The sequence below is a fragment of the Bos javanicus genome, chromosome 28, assembly GCF_032452875.1.
Source record: "Bos javanicus breed banteng chromosome 28, ARS-OSU_banteng_1.0, whole genome shotgun sequence".
NCBI lineage: Eukaryota > Metazoa > Chordata > Mammalia > Artiodactyla > Bovidae > Bos > Bos javanicus.
The window spans coordinates 3,982,979-3,998,267 of NC_083895.1; the positions used below are offsets into that span (position 1 = coordinate 3,982,979).

Sequence of the window (15,289 nt, forward strand, 5' to 3'; positions counted from 1 at the left end):
CTGGCGCCCACAGCTCCGCCTGTTGTTGTGCGCTGGAAGGCTGGGAACTGCTCCCATTCTGGAAATGGCAGTCAAGAAGCCCCACAAGACTGGAAGCTGACTGTGGCTCAGATCATGAACTCCTTATTGCAAAATTCAGACTTAAATTGAAGAGAGTAGGGAAGATCACTAGGCCATTCAGGTACAATCTAAATAAAATCTCTTGTGATCATACAGTGGAAGTGACAATAGATTCAAGGGATTAGATATGATAGAGTGCCTGAAGAACTGTGGATGGAAGTTCATAACATTTGTACAGGAGGCAGTGAAAAAAACCACCACCAAGAAAGTGAAATGCAGAAAGAAAAAATGGCTGCCTGAGGAGGCCTTACAAATAGTTGAGAAAAGAAGAGAAGCAAAAGGCAAAGGAGAAAAGAAAAGAGAAACCTATCTCAATGCATAGTTACAAAGAAAAGCAAGGAGGGATAAAAAAGACTTCCTCAGTGATAAATGCAAAGAAATAAAAGAAAACAATAGAATGGGAAAGACTAGAGATCTCTTCAAGAAAATTAGAGACACAAAGGGAATTTTCATGCAAAGATGGGCACAATAAAGGACAGAAATGGTATGTACATAACAGAAGCAGAAGATATTAAGAAAAGGTGGCAAGAATACACAGAAGAACTATTCAAAAAACATCTTAATGACCCAGATAACCACGATGGTGTTATCACTCATTTAGAGACAGACATCCTGGAGTGTGAAGTCAAGTGATCCTTAGGCATTACTAGTGGAGGTGATGGAATTCTAGCTAAGCTATTTCAAATCTAAAAGATGAAACTGTGAAAGTGTTGCACTCAATATGCCAGCAAATTTGGAAAACTCAGCAGTGGCCACAGAACTGGAAAAGGTCAGTTTTCATTCTAATCCCAAAGAGGAGCAATGTCAAAGGTTGTTCAGTCTACTGCACAATTGCACTCATTTCACATGCTAGCAAAGTAATGCTCAAAATTCTTCAAGCTAGGCTTCAACAGTATGTGAACTGAGAACTTCCAGATGTACAAGCTGGATTTAGAAAAGGCAGAGGAATCAGAGATCAAATTGCCAACAAAATCTGTTGGATCATAGAAAAAGAAAGGGAACTGAAAGGTTGTTGGTGAACCATGAAAGATGCTGGGATTCTTGGCCTCTGGAGGAGAAGAATTCAATCTAGGGCAAGTGATGAGGCTTGATCACCCAGAGCTTTTGTGTAGTAAAGTTTTATTTAAGTATAAAAGAGATAGAGAAAGCTTCTGACATAGACATCAGAACAGGGCAGAAAGAGTGCCCCCCTGCTAGTCTTTAGCCGGATGTTATATAGTTACTAGCTTGCTGTTAGTTATAGAAAGGAGATATCTCAAAACTCAGAGTGTCACCAGGCCCCTCACCCACAATATGCATTTTGAGATAACATTGGCACCAGGTGAGTCATCCCAGGCCATAAAACGGTTGACATGATCTTGAAGAAAGGCAGGTTTCCAAGTAAATATAGAGTTTCATTAGATTAGGAGAATGATGTATGAGTAAAACATACTGGTTTGTCAAGTTGGTTCTGAGTCTTAGGCAGATCTGACTTGAAGACAGAGTCTAGAGTAAATACATATTTCATTACCATAGCTTAAGACAAACATTTCCATAAGAAAAATGCATTGGTTAGCACAAGGTTTGAGAAAAGTTAAGTTCAGGTGGAGACAGGTGTCGTCATGGCAACACAGAATTTTAAAAGAAACCTCTTTTTAAACTTTTATAGAGAAGGGGGAAAAAATCTAACACTTGTTTGTTTACTCCTGCCGCTTAAGAGAGAGATTAAAAAAAAAAAAATGTCTGACACTTGCAGCCTATTTCCTCCATTTGGAGATCCCTTGTCTTCCTGCCTGTTAGCTTCTCATTGCAGAAAAACATCTACTTCTGCTTCATGGACTATGATAAAACCTTTGACTGTGTGGACCACAACAAATTATGGCAAATTCTTAAAGCGATGGTAATATCAGACCACCTTACCTGCCTCTTGAGAAACCTGTATGCAAGACAAGAAGCAACAGTTAGAACCAGACGTGGAACAATAGACTGGTTCAAAATTTGGGAAGGACTACATCAAAGCTGTATGTTGTCACTCTGTTATTTAATTTATATGCAGAGTACATCATGTGAATGCCAGGCTGGATGAAGCTCAAGCTGGAATCATGACTGCTGGGAGAAATATCAATAACCTCAGATATGCAGATGACATCACCCTTATGGCAGAAAATGAAGAAGAACTAGAGAGCCTCTTGATGAAGCTGAAAGAGGAGAGTGGAAAAGCTGGCTTAAAACTCAACATTCAAAAAATGAAGATAATGGCATCCAGTCCCCTCACTTCATGGCAAATAGATAGGGAATCAATGGAAACACTGACAGACTTTATTTTCTTGGGCTCCAAAATCACTTCAGATGGTGACTGCAGCCATAAAATTAAAAGACGCTTGCTCCTTGGAAGAAAAGCAATGACAAAGCTAGACAGCGTATAAAAAAACAGAGACATTACCGACAAAGGTCCATATAAGTCAAACCTATGGTTTTTCCAGTAGTCATGTATGGATGTGAGAGTTGGGACTATTAAGAAGGCTGAATGCCAAAGAACTGATGTTTTTGAATTGTGGTGCTGGAGAAGACCCTCTAGAGTCCCTTGGACAGCAAGGAGATCAAATCAATCAATCCTAAAGGAAATCAATCCTGAATATTCATTGGAAGGACCTATGCTGTAGCTGAAGCTCCAATACTTTGACCACCTAATTGGAAGTACCAACTCATTGAAAAAGACCCTGATGCATGGAAAGATTGAGGGCAGGAGGAGAACGGGACAACAGAGAATGAGATGGTTGGACGGCATCACTGATTGAACGGACGTGAGTTTGAGACTCCAGGAGATAGCAAAGGACAGGGAAGCCTGGCGTGCCGCAGCCTATGGGGTCACAAAGAGTCGGACAGGACTGAGTGACTAAACAACCTCCCCAAGGCACCTGCTCTGCTGCTGCTGCTGCTGCTGCTAGTCGCTTCAGTCGTGTCCAATTCTGTGTGACCCCAGAGACGGCAGCCCACCAGGCTCTGCCGTCCCTGGGATTCTCCAGGCAAGAACACTGGAGTGGGTTGCCATTTCCTTCTCCAATGCATGAAAGTGAAAAGTGAAAGGGAAGTCGCTCAGTCGTGTCCGACTCTTAGCGACCCCATGGACTGCAGCCCACCAGACTTCTCCACCCATGGGATTTTCCAGGCAAGAGTACTGGAGTGGGGTGCCATTGCCTTCTCCAGGCACCTGCTACAGCTGGCTAAGACACCACAGCACCTAGAATGCGCGGCGACAGCCCCGCCTCCTGCCCTGCCCCCTCTGTGAGCGCGGAAGGCTGGGCACCACCCCCACGCCCTACGCTGTGCAACAGGGAATTGTAGTTCTACAGCCCTGCAAACCACCGGCTGCAGCAGCTGAGACCACCGCTCCCAGAATGCGCAGCGAGGTCCCCGCGCCTTCCCTCCGCGTGGGCGGAGGGAGGTCCTGCCACGCAAAGAAGAGTGCGTTTTCTTCCCCAGCATCTCCTGCCTGCGGAGACAAAGCGAGGCGGCGAGCCCAGGGTGGTTGGAGTGACCCTGCAGACAGGTACGTCTCCACGAGATGCTGGTGGTGAGACAGGATTTCTCGCTGACTAGCGAGCGGCTTGCACTTCCGGCAGCCAGCACAGCACAGCCTGGGGTTCCTGGAGCTCGGCTAGGTTAGCTGCCGCTCTGCCTACTCCTCGGGCCGTGCCTTCTCCTTTGGTCCCCGCTCCGCCGCCAAGTGCAGTGAGGCTGGCGTGGGGAGCCTCTGTGGTTACTCAGATCTTTACGGAGAACTCGTTGAAGCCCCACGCTGGGTGTCTGAAACAGTAAGTCCAGTTTAAAACAGAAACACAGTACCTGGTACCTAGGGACCTGGAATTGCCTTTTGAAGGCCACCTTTTTCTCTTTCCCTCTGGACTGCCGTAAATCTTCCCTCTGAACCCGGCTAGACATCTAGACCTGAAAGTGAAAGTGTTAGTCACTCTCAGTCGTGTCCTTTGCGACCCCATGGACTGTACCCCGCCGTGCTCCTCTGTCCATGGAATTCTCCAGGTAAGAATACTGGAGTGGGTAGCCAGTGCCTTCTCCAGGAGAATCTTCCAAACGCAGGGCTGGAACCCAGATCTACCGCATTGCAGGCAGGTTCTTTACCGTCTGAGTCACCAAGGTAAGCCTGCCAAAGCAGTCTTAATTGACAAAAAAGGTATTAGATCACAGACTCTAGAGGAAAAGTCTAAGAGAGAATATGAAGGGCCAGAATGTTTTTTTTTTTTTTTTAAGCACTCAAAACTGGAAACATAACTGACCTGTATGTAGAAACCCAAAAGATTGTGGTAACAAAATGAATTTTTAAAACACCTGAGCCAACAGTTTTGCTAATAAATAAATGCATATCCTGTAAACAAAAGGATATACTTAGTAAAAAGGACATGAATTTTACACATTACATTTCCAGGTCAAATGCAATAAAGTTAGAAATAAGAGAAGTAGGGAATTTAATGATTCAACTCCTCAAAAATTTTTCAGTATTTTTTTAAATAAATTAATTTTTGGGTCAGAGTGCAAGTCCAAAACACAAACAGAGTACCTATAAATGTCTGTGCTTACAAATATATCCTAATCAGATATATGCAGTGAAGGTGAAACGAGAAAGTTCTCTAACTCGGAAGCTCCCTGAATGCCCAGGTTCTGTGGGTTGAAGCTCTTGAGTGCCTCCTTATGAGTGGGAGCAGCAGGGAAGGAGGGCAGTGCTTGGAAATGGAGCTGATGCAGAAGCTGGTGGCAGAGGCCTCCCTCCTCCTCAGCCTGAACTTGCCATCACAGAGCCATGCTGCCACCACAAGTGGGCTGGTGTTGGCGGACAAGATCACAACTACCCTGCAATAGCATGGGGTGGAAACTGGCAGCAGCAGCTGCAGTAGGGGAAGTTAACAGCCAGGAAGAATGTATGATCTACCCTGTGCAAGGACTGTGACCCCAGAAGTTCTGGTGAGGACTCGGAGCCAGACTGCTTTGTCTCTCCTTTTCTCCACCGTTCTTCCTGTGCCTGGTATGGAAATCCACAAACACATTAACAGTGCCCCTCTGTGGGCTGTGTCAGTACATGGACGTACATAGATGGAGGAGGGTTTTTAATTTATTTATTTAGTTGGGGCATGTGGGGTCTAGTTTCCTGATCAGGGATCAAACTCAGGCCCCCAACATTGGGAGCTAGGAATCTTAGCCACTGGACCTGGCATCCAGCTTGGAATGGGTGTGCATGTTAATTGGTTGTGCATGCTAATTGGTTACTGTTGCATGATAAACCACCCCAAAACCTAGCTAGCTCATGGTTGAACTCATGGTCAGCACAGTGAGCTTAGCTCAGCTGAGCCATTCATTCATTTCACCTGGACACCAAGGTGAGTGTGTGGTCTGCTGCTGGTTGACTAGGGTGCTCTACTTCTGGGGTTGAGCTGGGTGCCACCTGGGCACCCGGATGTCATCCAGCAAGCTCATATGGGCTTGTTTTCATGGAGAGCAGGGATCCAGAGAAAAAGCAAAACATTCAAGATCTTTCCAGCCTAGGCCCAAAGCTGTCAGGGTCATACCTACTGCATTTTTCTGGCCAAAACACATGAGACCAGCCTCAACCCAAGGTTGAAAGGACAGATTTCTGTCTCTCCATTTTTGGTTTCACTTTTTACAGAACCAGCTATAAAATCACATTGCAAAGGGCATGGATATAGGTAGAAAACACACAATCACTGTTTTTTCAACTACTAACATCATACCTAAACAAACCTTTATATAAAGGTGCCGAGAGAAGTATTAATAAATTGTTGAAAAGCCCACAGAGCAATTAAACAGCTGGGATCCACTCCGTGTCACACCCACCTGATTCCACAGCAGTCATTGCCGGTAGACCACTCTTCTCCTGCAACTACCCCAGGGTCCTGAGGAGGCGGTGCTGCAACTGAACGAAGATTCCTCTGATTCTTCCCATCTAGTACTATTCAGCATCAAAATAATGCCCTAAGTCCAATGCAGAAGAATTTGAATTAGGAAAGCTCTGAGTTTAAGAAATCAAGTCCAAAGTAATTTTTCCTTTCTAATCATAGAAGACATTTTAAAATATTAATACCTAAAATGTACTCCACATATTTGAAAATTCTTTTAATCACATTTTGATATTTCTAGACTATGTAAATCACAAACGGACGATATCTACCTGTCAGTTAAAGAATATATTTTTCAAATTAAGAGATCTTCAGAAAACACATTCCATCGGCTACATTTCATGAAATCAGCTGAGTAATGGTAAGGGTTTTATCCTTTCCTTTCTGCAAAACAATTTTCCAGGACAAAAAAAATAAAGATATGATTCAGTGAAGACTCACAGCTGACTTGTGGCAGTAACTATGCCAAAGCCTAAGAGGAGCGTAGCAGCCATGGCTATACAAGAGGCCTAATTACAGATCAGCCCTGCAACCCCCACTCCACCTCCAACAAGGCCACTAAAAGGCTTCCCCAGTCCCCACAACCAGAGATATTACAGTACTGCCAGACAGGCGGGGGGCGGATGCAAAAGTCTCTGTGCTCTCCCACCTCTCTGGATCCATCCATGCCAGGTCACGATGTAGAACCCTGCTTTGGGGAAGCTGTCTCCTAAGGTGTCTGGTTACACAGGCCAGGGCCCTTGGTCTTTTGTGCCCTCTAACAAACTAAGGGCACCCCAGCCAGAATCATGACTGCCCATCATGTCCTCCAATAGCGGGAGCCAACAGAAGAGTCAGTTAAGGTCATCTGCCTCACCCCTATGCTCTACCAAGGCACCCAGCCCCTAAGCCAACCAACAAGCAAAGGATCTGGCCCCAAGTCGGCAGCAGGCCCTTTACTCAAGCACTTGAAAGTTCACTAAAGAGAGCAGGCCAGCAACTTAAGGAGCGGCTCCAGGAAGCCACAGCCAGTGCAAGATGGCCAACCATAGCACGTGTGAGAGGCGGGGCCAGAGGAAGTGTTGGGGGAGTGTGTGATTTCCTCGGTTCTGTCTCGTCACAACAAAACTCTGAAGCGACAGACCAGCGTTACAGCCCTCGGATGGGCCAGTGTTACAGCTCTCAGACAGACCAGTGTTACAGCTCTGTGTTACACCTCAGTTTTATTTAGAAAACAAAGGAAAATACATCCCTGAAGCGTGAGTGCATGCTGACCCAAAAGACGAGAAGAGGCGAGAGAGACCCCTGGCCCTCTGACTCCTCTTTTTATGTTTTTCTCCTCCCCCTGGGCCTGCTGTATGTGAACTGGGCTAGCCTTGAATGCTGTTTGTTCTACCTGAGGTTCTCACTCTGGTCCTCGGCCCTTCCTTTGTTCTAGTTTCATGGGCTTTTCCCTTCCTTGTCTTTTAGCCACCACCATTCTGTACTCTTTTTTACTATTCTAAGTATCTAACATTCCCCCCTCAAGAGATGGGAGGCCAAATTCTTTGGGAATAGGGGTGTTGAGGTCTTTCTGGCTACTTGCTGCTGAACTGGGATGGTGAGGGGCATTGGGCCTCCCCCTCTTGCCAGTCTCAGGCCTCAGAGTCCTTATAGCGGTATCCATCTAAGGGTGAGTGATATTTTCTTGGTCGGCTATAGTTTTACATATCCTTGTTGAACTGGCACTGCATGTTGTAGCTTGTTGACCTGGGCAGAGACAAAATGGGTTAGACAATTGATAATACACAGAGCAATCATAAGCAGCATCAATATGGTGATAACAAAGACTAGTAGGGCATCAGCCAACTCCAGATTCCCATCACCAGGAAGATCCCCCAAAGAGAGATTGTAGCCACCCAGAGAAATCACCAGCTCATTCTTTGAGATCCTGTGGGGTCTGAATGTTTTTCTTGAGGATTATGAGACTTTCTTTAACTTAGCTGGAGGTATTTACCCAGAAACAACACTTCTCATTCAAGATGGCTCAAGTCCCTCCTTGTTCAGGGATCAGAAGATCTGTCTCCTGTCTGTTCTGGAGTACAACCCCTGCCAAGCTGTGCTGGCTCTTTAGAGCTGTCCTGAGAAATCTTATCCCCAGAAACTTAATATTGGGGGTGTTCATTAGAATGGTTCACAGGATGGATTGAAGGCTTTCCCACCCAGACTGAGAAGGCACTTGTTTGTAGTCTGAATAGGTATCTGAGATCTCCCAGGGGCCTACAGGTATATTGAGTGTCCTCTTCTGTTTTCTTCCACAGCTTGACTCGTGAGTAGTGAATCCCGGAGTTGTGTCCTGGTACCTTGACTGCTGTGGCGGTGGAAAGTATTACAGGGTAGGGGCCCTTCCATGTGGGCTGGAGTTGAGCCTTTGGTGACCCATCTTTCCAGACTTTAGTAGGGCTTGAGTCCCTGGACCATATAGTGGTGACTCTTTAGAATCTTTAGAGTCCTGGTTGACATCCCCCCAAGCATATATCCTGTTGGGGTTGCCCAACGGCCATGGTATAAGACTGGAGGGTCTGAGCCTCTGGATCTAGGAAGAGGTCATAGATATAAACAAAAGGTCTCCCATATAGCATCTCATAAGGACTAAGACCAACGTGTTCCTTAGGGGCAATACGGGTGCAGAGGAGAGCTATTGGTAAAGCCTCCTTCCATCCCAGGGAGGTCTCCTGGGTTATCTTTTTTATCGCTGATTTTAAGAATTCATTGGCTCTTTCTACTTTTCCTGAAAACTGAGGTCTGCAGGCACAATGGAGATAATAAATAATGCCCAATGCTTTAGAGACCCCTTGGGTGACCTTAGAAGTAAATGATGTCCCATTGTCACTTTGTAATGACCTGGGCAGACCAAATCTCAGGATGATTTCATGGGCCAATTTTTTTTTTTTTTTTTTTACCACCTCCTCAGCCTTCTCAGTCCGGGTGGGAAAGCCTTCAGTCCATCCTGTGAATGTATCTATCATGACTGCTGCTGCTGCTGCTGCTGCTAAGTCGTTCAGTCGTGTCCAACTCTGTGCAACCCCATAGACGGCAGCCTGCCAGGCTCCCCCATCCCTGGGATTCTCCAGGCAAGAACACTGGAGTGGGTATCTATCATGACTAATAGGTATTTATACCCTTGAGAAACTGGGATCTGGGTGAAGTCCATCTGCCTGTCCTCTCCTGGTCCCATGCCATTGGATGGGCTGGGCCAGCTGGGATCTTCGAGCTCCTTGGGGGTTGTTTAATTGGCAAGTGGGACAAGAGGAGACCACTTGCTGTATAGTCATTTGGAGGCCGGAACTTTCTAGTAATCTTTGGAGGGCCTTCTCCCCTAAATGAGTGGTGGCATGTAAGGACTTAACCAACTTCCACTGGAGGTTCCCAGACAGAAAAAGGAGTCCCTCCTTTGAGAACCACCCCATATGATCTTCTTAAAAGCCCTCACTCTTAGCTTTGAGAGTCTCACCTTCAGTATATGAAGGAGTTTCTGGCAAATTAGTCTGTGGAACTAAGGTGGCAACCCCTATGAGGTCACTGTTCTGTAATGCTGCTCTCTTAGCTGTCTGATCAGCGGCTTGGTTCCCTTGTGCCATTTCCATGACTGAAACCTCAGCGGGTAGATGAACTGCTTCCAAGAGTCTAAGGATTTGATCACCATATTTAATTGGGGACCCTCAGGCAGTCAAGTGGCCTCTTTCCAAACAGCAGCATGTTCAGGTAGCATCAGAAAGGCATACTTGGTCTTATGGACTCTGTGGGAGAGGGAGAGGGTGGGAAGATTTGGGAGAATGGCATTGAAACATGTAAAATATCATGTAAGAAACGAGTTGCCAGTCCAGGTTCGATGCACGATACTGGATGCTTGGGGCTAGTGCACTGGGACGACCCAGAGGGATGGTATGGGGAGGGAGGAGGGTTCAGGATGGGGAACACATGTATACCTGTGGCGGATTCATTTTGATATTTGGCAAAACTAATACAATTATGTAAAGTTTAAAAATAAAATAAAATTTAAAAAAATAAATATTTTGTAAAGTCACATCCTTAAAAAAAAAAAAAAGAAAGAAAGGCATACTTGGAGTCAGTGTAAATAGCTACTCTTTTTCCTTTTCCCAGCTCTAAAGCTCGAGTCAGAGCTATGAGCTCAGCTGATTGGGCTGAAGTACCTGGTCACAAAGGTTTAGCCTCTATGGTCTCAAACTTGGAGACTACTGCATATCCAGCTCTTCTTTTTCCATCTAAGACAAAGTTGCTTCCATCAGTTTACCAGATTTCCTCTGGATTGGCCAGAGGATCTTCTGACAATCCCTCTCAGGGTTTTGTCCAGTGGTCCAAGGTTTCTAGGCAAGAGTGAAAAGGGAGAGAGCCCTCAGGGGTAGGCAGGAGGGTGTCTGGGTTAAGAACCTCACAAGGCCATATAGTGAGGCCTGGATTTTCCATCAGCACTACTTGATATCTGAGGATTCTTTGATGAGACATCCATAAATGGCCTCTCCTATTTAGGAGTTGTTTCACTTGGTGGCTGGTAAAAACAGTTAGTTTACCCTCAGAAGAGAGTTTCAAAGCATCTTCTATCAGGACTGCAATAGCTGTAAGATTTCGAAGGCAGGGAGAGGTTTCTTCCCAATAAGGGAGGACAGTCAGGGACCACTAGAAACTGGTGGGAAAATATTTGTCCATCCCAGCAACAACCAGCTCAGGTGAATTTTTTTGTAATTCTTTTTCCTGTAGTCCCAAATGGTAAAGGTTTGGGAGGAGAAGGCTCTGGAGTAGGAGGTCAGGACAGAGCAGGTAGCCCCTGTGTCAAACAAGAAATTCTCGGACCTACCTGCCACATCCAGTTGCACCCTTGGCTCCAGCCCTGTGATGGTTATCTGTGACAGAGGGGCTGGCTGGAGTGGGCCGCTTCAGTCCTGTTGAACTATTAGCCTTGAGGGAAGGTTTGGTGCTTGACCTTGAGGCTATTGGGTCCCGAAGGCAGAGTGCTGCCCAATGTCCCAGTTGATGGCTTTTGTAGCAAGCCATTTTAGGTAACTTGTCACAGTTTTGACACTCTTTGGCCCAATGCCCTACCTGTCTACAGATTAGGCATTTCAAGGACTCGGGGTTTACCGTAGGGCTTCCCTGGAGGGCAGCCAGCATCTGGGCATGCCTTGCCTCTTTCCTTTTCTCCCTTTCCTGGGCCTTGGCCTCCCTCTCCTGTTCTGTTATAAAAGGTGTTGGTGGCTGTCTGGACCATCTCATCTAAAGAGGCAGCAGGGTCCTGCTGCTGTAGCTGTTGTAACTTTATCCTGATGTCTGATGTGCATTGGGACAGGAATTTGTCCTTTAAAATCACTTTTAAAGTCCAGATTGATAAACTTTTGGAGGGCCTCTTTTAGCCTTTCCAGAAAGGCAATGGGGTTCTCATTGGGCTCCTGAGTTATTGCTGAGACTGGGCACAGTCCCACAAGTAATAGCCTTCCTTCTATTTCCAAGGGTGGACTTCCTTAGGGGTGAGTCTTTCTGAAGTTTATCCTACCCAGTACTGTTGCAACCCGAGAGCTAGTCATCCCTGGGTCAGGGTGCAGATCCCCAGGCAAGCTGAGGCGTGAGAGCTTCCTGGAGATCAAATCTCTGGGCAGGTCAAGGTATGTCGACTTCCTGGGACCCCTGGACTGGCAGATCCCCGAGCAGTTTGAGGTATGACAACCTTTCGAGGACCAGATTCCTAGGCGGGTCAACTTCCTGGGAGCCCCGGACTGGATTTAGGCGTCCCCAAGGTCTCCAAATGACCAGGCTGGGTAGGATTAAGGGGTTGTAATTTTAACTCATTGCCAGTTTGTTCACCACAGATGGGAATAGACATCATGATGTAAAATAATCCAAGCCTATGCCCTGAGACTGGGAACCTGGTGAAACAGTCAGAAGCCTTATCCTCTTACTGCTCTAAGGGAACATAAGTCACTGATTTCCTCCCCACGGTGTTTCCAATGGTAAACATTTCATTGTCATAGACCCACTGTAGGTAATAACAGAAGTAATGACAAAGGAGTGGGTTATTTGGTCCTGTTAGAGGCATTAGAGTATTTTAATAATAAGCAGGGTGGAGCAATGTTGCCTACAAGGGGGCAGGGTCCTGGTTGTAGGAGTTAGTAAGTGGCTTAAGCACAAACTGATGAGAGGCAACAGACCAGATGTTCCATAAAAGTGGAGTGGAGATTTGATCAGCAGGTGTGTTTGTAACTTTAGGAGAAGGGTGGTAAGGATTTGGGCCTAAACGGCCTGCAGGGCTAACTCCCAAAGAGGCAAACATTATCCCTGGAAGCCCAATTGCCTTTGAAGGGATGCCAACAGTTGGACTTCTAGCAGGCATTGTGTGCCTGTTGCCCACCCTAGGAGATTCACTGAGAGATGCTGATGTTGCACATGTAGGAAACATGGAATATGAAGGCCTGAATATCTAGAGGGGTTGGATATTATACAGTATTTCCCTCCAAAGGACCAGCATTTTCTGGTTGTCCCTCCAGAAGACTGTAGAGGCAACATTGTGGGCCTGGACTGGGCTCAGGAAAAGAGCATGAAACAGGAGGGAAGAGGGACAGGGCACAAATTTTGAAAGAATCACATAGCACAAGGGCATAACAAACCGATTAAACTCAAATGGGTCTAAAATGATAAGTCAAATTCAACTAAACTTTGATCCCCAATCTGTAAGCTAAAAGACACACCCAGAGGTGGCAGGACAGCTCCAGGGCACTGTCAAAAGACAGAGGAGTGGGTGGTTCCCCAATGGTTGGAATGACCCTCGCCTCATTAGCATATGAATTCACCCAGCAAAAACTAGCCACACCACATTCCATGGCCAAAACACTTGCCCTTTGCAATGGCCCACACCCTGCAGAGTGTGCTTCTCTCTGAATCCAAACAAATCCCCCTTTTACCTATGGCTGTGTCTCTAATTGAATTTTTGCAATGAGACGTTGGAGCCTGAGGTCCATTAGGTCCTGAAGCCAGGCATCATGGCTTTTGGCTGGGCTCAAGTCCTGGGAGAGAGGACCTGAAGAACGGGAGGAAACAGCAGTGGGGAAAACGTGCTAAGGAATCCTCTTCATAATCTGCTGGAAAATCTGCTAAATACCTAACCTGTGCTCAGTTTTCATTGGCCTGATCCTTGGCACAAACAAGATTAAGGACAGAAGAACCCCTACCGGCTTAGGTAACAGCTACTGGAGCCCAGCAGATAGTGGAGCCTTTGCGACATACTGAAGAGTAGGCCATGCCATAGTCCCTCAATTGCACACACTGCTGCTTGCCTGTTCATGGGTGGTTCGAGGAAAAAAGAAACAAGAGATTGTAAAGGAATTAGGCTTTTTGTTAGGCATATGTCCTTCCAGCCACACGAGTGAGGACCTTAACCAGAGCTCTTTTGGAATCTGAGAGTGAGCCAGATTCCAAAAGAGCTTTCTGCTGAGATTGCTTTTCACGGTTTCAGTTCCCAGCACTCTGGACTTCTTGTCACATCCCCTCTGCTGGGTTTTCTTCGCATTCAGCATCCACCAGGGGGGAGCTTTCCCTGAGTTGGGCTCCTGCTGTGCTTAGCCTCTTCCTTGCAGGGAACATGCCAACGTTGTTTCAGTCAGGTAAAATACGAGAAAGGACAATATAGATGTCGGGGGAGTTTGTAATTTCCTCGGTACTGTCTTGTCGCAACAAAAATTTGAAGCAACGAGTCAGCGTTACAGCTCTTGGACACACCAATGATACAGCTCCGTGTTATGACTCAGTTTTATTTAGAAAATAAAGGAAAATAAAATCTCTAGGCATGAGGGCATGCCTGCCCAACAGGGGTGAAAACAAGAGACACAGACAAGAGATGCAAGGCGCCTTGAATGATCATTTATATGTTTTTTCTTCCCACCACCCCCCACCCCACGCCACCCCCACCCCTCAGGGGGCCTGTTCTGCCTAAAGTGGATTAGCCAGTGCTCTTTGCTTTACCTGAGGTTCTCACATTGATACTCGGACCTCCTTTATTCAATTTTCCCGACTTTCTCTTAGTTGTCTTTACTCACCAAAATTCTGGACTTATTTTCCCTATTCTGACTACATAACAGAAGAGACCGGAAGCCGGGTGTAAGGAGAGACAGAGAGAGAAAGTAGACCAAGGTTCAGACAAAGACTCCAAGAACCCGAGATGGAGATGCAGATTGACTGAAAGACAGGCATACACGCGAGTTACGGCGCAAAAGACAAGGAAAAACAGGGATGGAGAGGCTGAGAGACACAGAGCGACAAAGGAACGGGAAACAGGAGTCAGAAAGAGACAGAGGATGGCATTCGTTCCGAGACACACACTCTGGAACAGACCATGACACACCTCAGAGAGAGGCCTTCTGGAAGAAGCAGCTTCCCTAAGGGAGGGGGCGTCAGCCTTGGGCCGGCGGGCCCCGGCTGGACGCAGTGCCCTGGGGCTGGCAATCACCCGTGGGGACCCCCGGACTTCCTCGCATCCGAGGTCTCAAAGGTCCCCTTCGGCTTGGCCACCTACGGCGAGACCCAGCCCCCGCCCCCAGGCCAGAGGGTGAGTGCGGGAGAGTGTGTGTGTGAGTGTGTCGGTGGGCGACGGTGGGGTCTGGTCGACTGGGGGCCGGGGGGAACCCAGAATGGAGGGGACAGGGTGTGGCGGCCGGGGGTTTGGAAGTCTGTGTGGTCCTCTTGCTGTCTGTCTCTCTCTCTCCCTCTTTCTCCGTCTCCCTTACCCGTGGTCTCCGGCTCTCGACCTTTCTCGGCGGCGGTGGGGGGGTGTGTGTGTGTGCGTGACTGTTTTGTGTGTGTGTGTGTGAGTGTTGTGCGCGCGCGCCTGCGGGAGACCCAGCGGTTGCCTGCGAGGATGCGTCGAGGGGTGGGGCTGGGGACGGGCCGGGGGCTGCGGCTGCGGCGGGGGCTGGGGCCGGGGCCCCGCCCAGAAGTGCCTGAGGCCTGCCAAGGGAGCCCCAGACAGAGAGCACCCCCTCCACCCGCGCCCTCGCGGGTCCTCTGGTTTCCTGGAAGCCGAATGCGGAGGGGCTCGCGGGCCGCCCGGAGGCAACCCAGGTCTGCAGCGGGAGTCGGGGCCCCGGCCACCCACCCCGGGAGGGGCTGGAAGGCAGGCGACCGCTCTGAGCGCGGTGGGGTGCGAGGGGCCAGCGGCAGGTGGGCCTTGCGGGGGTGGGGGGCGGGCGCTAAAGGAGAGGGGAGGCAAAAGCAAAAAAAAGCAAAAAAAAAAAGAAAAGAAA

The 15,289-nt window shown here is 47.6% G+C and overlaps 1 long non-coding RNA gene across 1 annotated transcript; it reads left to right on the top strand.

The window, feature by feature from the left end:
- The first annotated feature begins 3,373 nt into the window (after window positions 1-3,373).
- LOC133240283 (uncharacterized) lies at window positions 3,374-10,040 on the top strand. The gene is made up of 3 exons (XR_009734176.1): window positions 3,374-3,649; window positions 8,306-8,380; window positions 8,959-10,040. It is a non-coding gene; the product is annotated as an uncharacterized LOC133240283 (long non-coding RNA).
- Window positions 10,041-15,289: the final 5,249 nt, after the last annotated feature.